Raw genomic sequence first — 12,173 nt, 5'->3', positions numbered from 1 at the left:
TCGAGGTTCTTTGCTTCTATAGTTCGTGTTGTTTGAAAGCTCCATTGTATTACAATCCTGGAGCGGTTTTGTGGAATGCGCGCGTGTGTGGGTTGCATCGTGTAGTTGTATGTGTGTGGTGCGTGCGTGTGTGTCAAATAGGAGTGGTGGCGGATGGGTTAGCGCACTGCGGTAAGAACCTCGCGAACCGAGTTCAATTCCTGCTCATAGCCAATCCCAGTGACAATTATCTGAACCGGTGATGGGGGCCTCCCCTAGGTGTGTAAACATCACCACCAGCACCACGGCGGGCGTGGTGCTGGCCTTCATAGATGCTCGCTAACAACACTTGCCCCAAAAGTCTGTAAGGGATATACAGGGGATCTTTGTCTTACGTCACCACCGCTTCGTGGCGAACGGCGGTTGTTGTTATATGTGGTGAGCGTTGACCCGAGTTCGATTCCCGCTTATGGCCAACACCAGTGCCGATTTTCTGAACTGGTCTTAAATGAGTACCTGGTGCGGTGTGTAAAACACTAGCACTGGGGAGACAAAGGTGGCCGTGTATAATGGGACCACACCACTCCTTCGTGTGCCGTGTCGGCCTTCGAGTGTGCTCGCTAACAGCACTTGCCCAACATAGGCTACACGTGGATCTTTGTCCGTGTGTGTGTGTGTGCTTGCGTGTTCGCTGCGTTCGTAGCCCCGTGTCGAGGAGGCTAATTGAGGTGGCCTAGGTTAAGGGAGGGAGCCTTACGGGCTCTCCGGGTCCCCTTGAACCCTCACCTCGGATCCCCTTCCTCCCCACGTCCTACTCAGCACAGGGTCTCCCTAGCTCGGAACATTAGGTTGCACGCCACCCTCGTTTGCAGCACACAGTGTGTTGACGTCTGCTCCGCGGCAGTGCTGCAAAACCAGCGAGATTCTCGTGGTAGAAAACTCAGACTAAACTACTGGACATCTGTGAAAAAAATTTGAGCTTTATAGCTCATCGGATTCATCCAGCATGAATAAAGATTCAGATTTTAATAATATAAACACGATAACAAAACAAAAATAGGCATTTCCCAGCATTCACAAAATAAACCTTTCCCACAGCTATATTGATGATCATGTAGGAAACGCTGCAGTTCATCCTTTAAGTTAAATATTTATCTTTGATTCTCCGTCTCACCGTCTCTTGAAGTTGCAACACAGAGGGAGAGAGACCTGTTATAAGCGATTGAAACACGAGTCTCAATCTCTCTGTTTTGCAATTAAAATGGCCTATTTGCTAAGAAATTGCAACAAAGACCGCTCGCTGTGTTGCCTTACACTGTAAGCTGCACAGGAGGTCTTCATTTTACCAAATTCGAGTAAGTATGCAAATTTAAACCTGTTCAAACCGCGTATCACAAACGGTTGACCGGAACGTAATCTTCAAACCCAACTTTTTTTCCTCTAAAAACGAACCATCAATCAGTTCAAAAGGCTTCGGTGCACTCTAGCCGCACCCGAAAACAAATCTGTTCGATCCCCTGCGTCTCTAAATCCTCTCTCAGTCCCCCTCTTTGCTTCCCCCCTCTCCAACCGTCACATCGCCCCCCCCCCCAACGCTCCCAATTTCTACCCCGGCCCCCCAGACCCCCCCCCCTCCCGCTTCCCACCCCCTCGTCCACGCGCATCGCCCGAATAAATGAAACCATTTTGCGCGCGGCGCACAGAGCCGAGCTTTGTGCGACCGCCGCGACCGGCGGCGACTCGAGCCGGACGCCAGCAGAGGCCGGCTCCCGGCCCGTCGGAGAGGCACCCGGCCCGGCACCCGGCCCGGCACCCGGCCCGGCACCCGGCCCGGCGGAGCGGCATCCGGCGCTCGATCGGACACGGAGTCGGCGCTTTGAAAGCCGCTCTCGCAAATCCGCCCCCCCCGCCCCCCGCGAACTTCCCCCACGAGCGATCTTGGCAGCCGCTCCCCGCGGAAAACACCCCGAGCACTTAGCAATTAACCTCGTCCTCCTCCGTATATACATCGTGTACGGGCGTGCAAGTGCGTGCGCGCGCTGCATTGGATTCCCGGCGAGGGTCACGCGCGGGGTCGTGGGCCGCAGCTGTTTGCGCGAGGGACGCGGCGATGCAGCGTGTGGCGCCGCGAGACCGCGAGGGCGATCTGAGGAGCGGAGGGTTGAGTAGAAGCTCACCTCGGCTAATAAACCTAATCACTACACGGCCACGCGCGCGCGTGTGTGTGTGGCAGTCTGTGCGTGCGTGCGCGCGACTGTGGGGAGCGTTAGTGTAGTGGTCTGCGCGCTGCGCTACGCACCTGGAGACCTGCGTTCGATTGCCGCTCACGGCCAACATTCAGTGACGAGTGTATGAACCATTCCTGGGCCTCCCTTAGGTCGACTCAACCTCGAATGAGTACCTGGTGCGGTCTGGAATCATCAGCACTGAAGATACAAAGGCGGCCAGGTAGGCGTGGTGTTGGTCACCCACCCCCTCATGTGTCCTGCCGGCCTTTACGGGTGCTCGCGAACAGCACTTGCCCCAAATGGTCTGTTAAGGTTATTCGATGGATCGTCTTAATTGCAGGCGTGGACATAATCTATATTGTGTGCGGCAGAGTCGATATGGGTGTGCGTGCTCTGCGCGGAAGCAGATATCACAGAACTGCTGCTGGGATCCCTTCATCATGTGACCTCTCATCCACACTCGGGGCGAGAACAGTCCCCTCATACCTTTGACCCGAGAGCGATGTTCGTCACATGGTAATCAAATGAATTTTTTTTTTCATTCATCAAAGTTTACATGTTGCCCAATTTAGTAAACAAAAAAACCCCACCACGTTATGGAGATTGCTTTTGTAAAAGTTCATGATGAAAACATATATATCAATGCACAAGGTGGGGCCTTTGTAGAAAAGTAACCAGCCTGGTGATGACTCAGTGGCAGAGCGGCTCCTCGCAATGGGAAGTTCGCGGGTTTAACCCTGGCGGTGGAGGGTTGGCTCAGTCCATCATCCCTCCCTCTGAGGTCGATAAAATAGGTAGTCAACAGCAGTTGTCCGATGGATGAACCCACCCCCGCCAGAGCGATGTGGATTTTTTTTACTCACCGACTCAGGGCTGCAAACATGCGCTGGGCACCACCCCTCAATGCTCATTTGAGCAGCGACTCACTTTCACTTTGTTGTTGTTGTTGTTGCAAAACACACAAAATACACAGCAACATGAAAGCCCGTGCACAGACCCGGCATCTCACTCCTTCTGTCACGTGCCAGGGGCCGGCGTCACGCGGCCTCAACGGGAAGCGAGGGGATTGGGGTGGGGGGGGCTTTCACTCCCCGTGTCGTGACCCCCCTCCGGCGGGGGAGGGGGGGCAGAGGTGGGGTCGTATGGCGAGTGGGGTGGTTGGTGGGGGGGGCCCTCGCTCTTGGCCTTGGCGACGCAGCGCGTCGCTGAGAAAGGGCCGCGTGTTCGCGCGTCGCCCCGATCTCGCGGCTGGGCGCTCCCCCTCACCCCCCGCCCCCCCCACCCCCCAGGATTCTTGGGTAACTTCCTGCGCGCGTACCGAGAAATCGGCGCTTCTGTCGCAAGGTTTTCCGAAAAATTTGATTCCACGTGTTTTTTTCCCCTCCCCTATTCATTTCTTTATTTTTAGACCTTCGCCTCCTCCATATTGTGATTTCTGCCCCATCACTCTTTCCAAATTCCATTTCTCTCTCCCTTCTCTCTACCTTCTCTCTCCCTTCTCTCTCCCTTCTCTCTCCTTTTGTTCTCTTTCGCTGCTCCTGAGACCACAACCAGGGGCCTCGATTGTCACATGCACACGAGTCGAACTGGGCCCGCTCTCCGTCGACAGTGGTATTTGTGGCAGCAACGTCGCCATCGTCTTTCGCGAGAATCATCAGCAGTAGCATCGTCTGTCATCTGCCCATCATCGTCGTTGTCTTCCTCATCAGCATAATCATCAGTAGTAGGAGTAGCAGCAGCAATGTCGGCACCATCAGTTTCATCATTATCAGCAGCAGGTGTTTATTGTCATCATCAGCAGCAGCATCAACATCGTCATCCACAGCACAGTCATCATCAAAGTTTCCGTCGACAGTTCCTCGTGCTGGCAGGTGGAGAACTTGTCAATAGGTTACCCCCCCCCCCCCACACTTTGCAGTGTAAAAGTGCCCACGTGTGCACGACAACTCCTAGTTCTGGAATCATGTCAGAAAAGACACGGGTCAGGTTAAGAGTCAAAACCTCCCCCTGCGCAAAAACGAGCGTGACACCCTGCCGAACTCCGTTCACAGCCCCAAGTCAGTTGGGCGGAAATTCTACATTCCTATGGCAGGATGTACTTATTCCGATGGGAGAACCGCTGTGTGACTTGAGATTCACAAAGTGGTTCTCCTTTTACCCGCCCTCCCTCCAACACCCCCCCACCCCAGAGAAATGCAGGGCTAAGTGGGCTCGAGTATTTTCAAAATAAAATATGAATTAACCATCGCAACAGCTCAACTCTTTCCATCTTCGCGGCTCGAATTGCCTGCCGGCGGAAAACGGATTTCCGGGAGCAGAGGGGAGAGGGGAGCCGAAGAGGAGAGCGGTGGAGAGAGGGTGGGGGAAAATGTGGCGACGAGAGAGAGATGGAGAGGAAAGAGAGATATTAGAGAGAGAGAGGGGAAGGTGGAGAGAGATTGAGAGGTGAAAAGGAGAGGAAATTGTGAGAGCTGCAGTCGAGAGAGAGAGAGAGAAGGGAGGGGGGGAGATGAGGAAGAGGTGGACAGAGGGAGATGGAGCGAGAGAGGTGGAAATCAGAGGTGAGTTGGAGAGGTGACTCGCAAAGAGAGAGGGGGAGGTTGAGAGTAGAGAGAGATGGAGATGAGAGGGGTGAGGAACAGAGGGAGAGGCGAAGAGGGGAGAGGAAAATAGAGGAGGTGGAAAGGAGGCGGATGTGGACAGCAGAGAAAGAGCGAGCGTGCGAGATAGGGAGATGAAGAGCAGACGGGCAGGAGAGAGAGTGGGGAAGAGATGGAAAGAGAGAGAGATTGTAGAGGGAAAGAGAGAGCGGTGGGAGGAGAGAGCGTGGCACGCACGCGCGCGCGCGCGAGGGGCAGGGCGAGCGAGGCGGTGCAGAGATCGAGTGCGGAATATGCCCTGGGCAGCTCCTACCCGCCACGATTGGGGCAGATGGAGTGAGGAGGTGCTGGGAGAGAGCGGCAATTGTGAGCGACGTCGCGGGCGGTCAGAGATGAATCCGCGACATGTGGTGAGTTTGTCGCTGCTGTCGTCGTTGTCGTCGTCGTTGTTGTTGTTGTTGTTTTGTCACTAGAACCAACACAAGTCAAAGAGTCGGAGGAACCAATTGGCACCTTGCTGGCGAGGTTGTTCATTTCTTTCCTTCTGATTTTTGTTGTTTATAAATCCGCGTCTTTTACTTCAGCGATGGGGGAAATCACCCAGAGCGTCTAACGCGTGTCGGGCATTCCATCATGATGGATGATGTGTGTGTGTGTAGGTAGACACACACACACATGTGTGTAGATAAACACACACACACACATCTTGATGTGTGAGGAGCGGTAGTGTAGCGGTTAGAGCTCTGCGCTACAAACCCGGCGACCCGAGTTCGATTCTCGCTAACGGCCAACACCAGTGACGATTATCTGAACCGGTCCTGGGCCTCCCCTATGTCGACTCAGCCTTCATAAGTGCTCGCTAACAGCATCTATGAAGGCTGTTACAAACTCTAGATTTGAAGCTTTCGTGACTGCAAGGATTCATATTCTTAGGTTTTTTCGGTAAAGTCACGTAGGTAAAAAATGTAAAGTAAAATAAAATATTTTACTTTTAGTAATTTTAATTTTTTACCTACGTGACTTTACCGAAAAAAACCTAAGAATAATGTTACAAACTATACGGGGTATATTTGTCTTTGTAGACAATCTTTGTCTTTGTGGACACACAAGCTTTGTTTGCGATCTTGTGAAAGCCATTGGGGCTGGTGGAAGCGGTTCGATTCCCCGCCGCGGCTACTCGTCGACGAGGGCGACCGAACATCAAGAAGGGGCCCCGTGTACCGGTGCGTCTGACCAGCACGGTGAAGTGTGGTCAGACAACCCCGCATGACCGACCAGACACGGTCTGGGGAGGGGAGAGAGTGGGGGTGGGGGTGGGGTCATCATCCAGCAGTGGATCAGCAAAAGGGCCGCAAAAAATATGTAAGTATCATTTAGATAATCCCTGCGCCATAAATATTTGTCATCGTATTTTTTATCCCGTAGAATAATAATAATAATGATGATATTGATTTCGTGAGATTGATTCGAGGGGCGCTGCGGTGCCATGATCACGAATGAGGTCCGAGCCGATCGCTTCAGCAGCCGCGGCAGCAACCACGACGCAACCAAGCGTGCGATTCCATAACTTTACTCAATTCCTCACGACCACCGCGTTACATAACGTCGACTAAAAGAGCCACCCTAAGCATCTGCTCATTCTCGAGGCAATTCCCTCGCATCGTACTTTTTACACTTTTGTTGTGCTCGTGGAAATGAGCAACATTCTTTCCGCCCCTCCCCACTGGATGTGTTTTCCATATTGTTTTTTACTTACACGTTTCGTTAAAGCAAACCCGTATCACGGCCCCGCTCGCGACGTGTCGCGGCCCCGTTGCTCCGCGCGTTGCGTTGAACGGCATTTTAGGAAGTGTCGTCACGAACTGAATGTGCGGTGAAGAGGGGAGCGGTCGCTCGGAGCGATTAGTCCACGCGCGACGCCTGCCGTGTCCCCATCTCGCGCCGGGGATGGAGACCCCCGCGGGCCGATGCGCTCCTCCAATTGTCATTAGAAGCGCCGCTTGTCCCGTTAGACAGCGAGCTCAGGGCCGCGGCGGTCGCTGTTTTGCGAGCTCCTTCCAAGGTCCCCTCCTGTGCGCTGTACCCGGAGAGGCTGCTGGCGTGGTCAGCGCCCACGACCGCTTTCTCCGGTGACAACTTCGCGTAGGGAGTCTTCTCCGGGTCCTCCAGTTTTTTTCCCTGCCACGTCTAGAATCAACATGGATTTTTTCTTAAAGAGTATTTGGCTGCAGTCAATTTGAACGTGATGAGACACTTCGTGGAGCTGTCATCTGCGGCGAGGTCGCTTCTGAAACAAGGGCTACATAGTTCAGTGGGTCTTACCTGGTAAAATAAAAGAAAAAAAGTTTCGTTTAGGTTTTAATCCACGTCGCGCCGGGCGCTCATTTTAGGCTGAGTCAACCCAGGAGAGGGGTAGGCCAAGTTCCAAATGCAATTGCCGCGGATGTTGTGTATCAGTGGCAGGGATCGAGCCCAGGTGCAAAGTGCATCTCTACTTAAAGGAGCTGCTGCTCATCTTCGTTGACTGAACTCATCCAGCGGTTGAAATGCCACATTGTCATGGGTCAATTCAGTCCGCTCGCAATCAGAAAGTTGCGACTTCGAATCCTTGTCTCTGGAATTGACTCAACTCATCATCCCTGCGGGGTAGATCAAGTTTGTACCACGTTGTGGGGTAGTCAACGGCGGTTGTCCTATGGATAGACTCTGCCATATAAATGTGTAATTTCCACCACTGGCTCTGTAGGGCTGTAAAATGGAGATGCGCACCATTGCCTCGGTGCTAATGTGAGCAGCAAGAAACTGTCTCTTCTTTGACAGAGCTTTGGCAGTGCACTTGACAACATTCTTCTTGATCCTGTTATTTGTCATCAAAGTAATGAATGAAGCTTCAAACCGGTGCGTGCTACAGCCCCGTGATGCCCAGCCCGGCCCGAGGCGCGTAGCGACAAGCGAATGAGCTGTCCGCTTCATAGGGGCCGCGTGTCCACCCCCTCCACCCCCTGCCGCGGACACCGTGGGGGCGCCACGGTGTTCGAGATGTGAACGTCTTCTTTCTTTTTCGATTTAAAGCTTTCGTGACTGCAGGGATTCATCTTCTTGGTTCCCAGCATAAATAGTCGCTCCAAGTCTGGAGCGTGCCATTCAGACTCTGTCTACTTGACGGACCTGTTCTCCACCTGAGGACGGCTGCTTGCGTTGTAGCCGAAACGTCGTGAGAATTATTTTAATATGTTTTATTTTTATTATTTTATTACTTCCATTCTACGTGACTTTACCGAAAGAACCAAGAAGAGGGGTCTTCTTTCTTCTTTCGTACGGCTGCTGATGTCGTTGCCAAAGCAACGACGACAATCTCACATGCTGGGTGGGCAAGCCAGACGACCGCGTCAGGAGTCGCGGAGTGCATCGCTGCGATGTCCCCTTCGTATTTGTGGATCGGGCACTGCATCGTTTTATGGTGAATGTTAACTACCTCGCCTGGTATGCAGGAGGTTGTGGGTTCGATCCCAACCCTCCACATTCAGAATCAACATGCGTTTAGGATATTTGGCTGCTATACATTTCCACATGCGCCAATTCGTTAAGCTATCATCTGTGGCCAGTTCGCTTCTGAAACAAATACAAAGTTGGTTCGTTTGTTACTTTTAATCGTGGCCCTCCATTGCCTCCGAGGGTTTGTGGTCAAATCTGTGTGAATGAACGAAAGCTGTGCTGGTTTTAAGGTACAAAACGTCCTTTATATTACCCCCCCCCCTCAAATCAACAACCCAGACGTTGTGTCAGCTCGGAGAATGATACTTCCTCCAGGGGAAATGTCATAACGGATATCGCATCGCTGCCGTGCCAGACCGCATTTGTTTTCCTTTTTGGCAAAGAGGAGAGGGAGGGAGGGGGGGAGGTATGGAGGGAGGGGAGGGGGGGGAAAGTGCGAACGGAGAACATTCACCCGAGCTGCGCGCGGAGCGGAACCCACGTCTCTCACCAGCGGTGGAGCGGTTACAGCCCTTGGTGCGTGTGTGCGTGGGTGACTGAGTGACCGAGAGTGTGTGTGGGTGGGTGACTGAGTGACCGAGTATGTGTGTGGGTGGGTGGGTGACTGAGTGACCGAGTGTGTAGGTGGGCGATTGAGTGAGTGTATGTGTGTCTGTGTATGTGTGGGTATGTGACTGAAATAGTGTGTGGGTCGGTGACCGAGTGAGTGTGTGGGTGGGTGGGTGACTGAGTGACCGAGAGTGTAGGTGGGCGATTGAGTGAGTGTATGTGTGGGTATGTGACTGAAATAGTGTGTGGGTCGGTGACCGAGTGAGTGTGTGGGTGGATGACCGAGTGACCGAGTGAGTGTGTGGTTGGGTGACCGAGTGACTGAATCAGTGTGTGTGTGGGTGGGTGATTGAGTAACTGAGTGAGTGTGTGTGTGGGTGATTGAGTTAGTAAGTGCATGTGTGGGTAGGTGACTGAACGAGTGTGTGGGTTGTTGACTGTGTGAGAGTGTGGATGAATGACTGAGTGAGTGTGTGAATGCGTGGCTTTGTGAGTGGATGACTGAGTTTGAGTGGGTGTGTGAATGAGGTAGTGAATGAGGTAGGGAACAGTGGCGCAGTGGTGAGCGCACTGCGCAACGAACCTAGAGACCCGAGTTCAATTTCCGCTCACGGTCAACACCGGTGACAGTTATCTGAACTGGTCTTGGGACGACTCAGCCTGAAATGAGTACCTGGTGTGGTGTGTAGAAAACAATTAACACTGGGAAGACAAAGGCGCCCGTGCGTGGTGTTGGCCACCCACCACCTTGCGTGCCGTGTCGGCCTTCATCGGTGCTCGATCACAGCACTTGGCCTAAAAGTCTGGTAAGGCTATATTGGGAGGGGGATCTTTGTCTTTGTGTTGGTGTGGGTGTAGGTGTGGGTGGCTTACGTGCGTCTGGGAGTATGTGTGATGAACCATATTCTGAAAAGGAGTTGGAGACTGTGTTGCCGAACCTGTGCCACGAAGAGGTGGCGGGGGTGTGGGTGGGGGGGGTTTACGTTAAGCCGCACCATAACTATGCACCTGCCTGGGTACACTGAGTCATCAAACACTCCACCCCTCACCTTCCCATTAATCATGATGAGGGTGGTTGTAGAGAGGGTGGAGGAGTTCCCACACCTGGGCAGTGTACTCATCAGCACTCTCCGCTCTGACAGCAGAAGCTCTCACTCCGATTCAGTCCAGCGGCATTATCTTTTCATAGGCTGCGTAACGACGTGCGGAAACTGCCTGGCCTGTCGCTCCGCATGAAGCCCCGGGTCTTCTTGGCCACGGTTATTCCGTCAGATCCAGATCCTTGCAAAATCTGGACGCACGCTCCCCCTTAGTGAGCTCCTCCGGCGGGCGGGTGAGGATATCTCTCTCTCTGTCTTTCTCTCGCTTTCTCTCTCTGAACAACTCTGTTAAATTGACGTCGCTCATTCTCGCTGCCCGAGTGGGGGGGGGGCGAAAGCTGTTGCGGTTTCCGCTGAATTCGGCGTTTGAGTCGCGGAGTATTTAAACGGATTACGCGCTAAGGGGGACGGGATTGTGCTGATGGTGGCGCGCTGCAGAATGCAGCTGTGGGATTTTAGTTGCGGCTGTGCGGCTGGAGGGCGGTAGGGCGGGTGGTGGGGGGAAGAGGGAGGGGTGGTGGGGGAAGAGGGAGAGGTGGTGGGGGGAAGAGGGAGGGGTGGTGGGGGGAAGAGGGAGGGGTGATGGGGGGAAGAGAGAAGGGTGGTGGGGGGAAGAGGGAGGGGTGGTGGGGGGAAGAGGGAGGGGTGGGGTGGGTGGGAAGATGAAGGGGTGGGGGTGCTGTTCGGTGGTGGAGGTGGGCGGGGGTGGGGGAGAAATGTGGGCAGGTGGTGGGAGTAAAACAACGGGATAACGACGCTGCAAGCTGGCAAGCCGACACACTCCTTGGCGAGCCTCGATTGTGGTTAAGGGGCAGCGATGGGCCAAGTCGCACTTTCACGAACCGTTGGCGGGCAAAACGACGCAGGCGAGCGCGCTCCACTTTTCGCGTTGGCCGAGGAGCACGGCAAACGAGCGCGAGGCCTCTTCTCACTCTCGTTGACGTTGGGGTCGCGGGTTCCGTGGCATTGCGCGAGGCCACGGTGGCCGACTCCGTGCCGTTTGCGCAGCGAGGCGGCGGGGCCGCGTGAGATGAGGTCGCGGGTCGCCGGTTTCTCGCCTCCGCTTATAGAGGGCAGCGACAGCCCGCGATTGGTGCTGTAGCTGGAGAAAATAGCTGTTTGATTGTGTGTTTATATACATATATATAATACTTGCTCTTTGGTTCTTTCGGTAAAGTCACGTAGATAGAAAATACAATTAAAATAATTAAAAAAAACATTTAAAATATTAAAAAATATAAAACTCACTATTTTTGATTTTTATTATTTTTTTCTACGTGACTTTACCGAAATAACCAAATAATATTAACTCCTGCAGTCACGAAAGTTTTAAGTAACAATACATACTACTTATTGTTCTCCCCTCGTGTTCGCGCAGCATGCGCCACGCGCTATTGCGACATCACCACCCTTCACCGCCTCCCACGCAGCGACACCGCCACCGCCGCCGTCGTCATCATCATCATCAGCACCCTCCAACCCCCACGTATCCACCCCTTCCTCTCATCCTGCTCCTCCACCTCCCCGCAGTCTCTTCCCAGGACTGCGCGACCCGCAGCCCTCCGTGAGCTGTTGTAAGAAGGCGGCCCGAATTGATGCGAGAGCGATCCGATTGAGAATGTTCGTCACCGGTATGAACCGTGAGCGCAAAGTCAGCTCGGTTCGCCGGGTTTGTTACGCGGTGCGCTGACAACGACACTGCCGCTCACCGCCGATGTGGACAGCGCGCGCAGAGCCCCCCACAGCGCGTGCAAAGCCCCCCACAGCAAGCGCGAGCCCCCCACAGCGTGCGCCTGATGAGGCAGCGCGGCTGCTGCTGCTGCTGCAGAAGCTCGCGCTGTGTTTATTTTTGGGGCCGAAGCCCCAGAGACGCGGGCAGGCGACTCTAATGAGGGGGCCGCGAGGCGGCGGTGGGCGGGGGCCGGGGGGACTGCCCCAGCCTGTGTGGTTGAGGGGCGGGGGGATGAGCGGGGTGTTGGATAACGGGGGGGGGGGGAGTTTAAATTAAGACGTCGGCTCCCCGGGCAAAGCGCCTTGTTTGTCATCCCTGAGATATAACGAGGACTCCGACCGCTAAATTTAGACCGATTCCACGGCGCCGATCCCCGAGGTATCGGCGCGCGCACCGCGGTGGGGCGAGTTCGCGTGGCTCCAGGTGAGCGGCCCGAGGCGCTAAGGGCCGTGTATTTATACCCTGGGTTTAAATAAAGACCTCGAGTATT

At 54.1% G+C, this 12,173-nt stretch overlaps 1 protein-coding gene across 2 annotated transcripts in view; it reads left to right on the top strand.

Moving 5' to 3' along the window:
- The window catches only part of LOC144935044 (heparan sulfate glucosamine 3-O-sulfotransferase 1-like), a 74,763-nt gene that overhangs the window by 48,454 nt on the left and 14,136 nt on the right, over positions 1-12,173 (top strand). The window contains exon 1 of one of the 2 annotated variants that reach the window (XM_078861358.1): positions 5,195-5,217. The exons of the other annotated variant lie outside the window; for it this stretch is intronic. The gene's annotated coding sequence lies outside the window, so the exon portion shown is untranslated. Of the gene's footprint in view, positions 1-5,194; positions 5,218-12,173 lie in introns of those variants that run through there. 2 annotated transcript variants of the gene reach the window in all.

Source organism: Lampetra fluviatilis, chromosome 12 (assembly GCF_964198595.1).
Source record: "Lampetra fluviatilis chromosome 12, kcLamFluv1.1, whole genome shotgun sequence".
Taxonomy (NCBI): domain Eukaryota; kingdom Metazoa; phylum Chordata; class Hyperoartia; order Petromyzontiformes; family Petromyzontidae; genus Lampetra; species Lampetra fluviatilis.
This window is presented reverse-complemented; position numbering and strand designations above follow the sequence as displayed.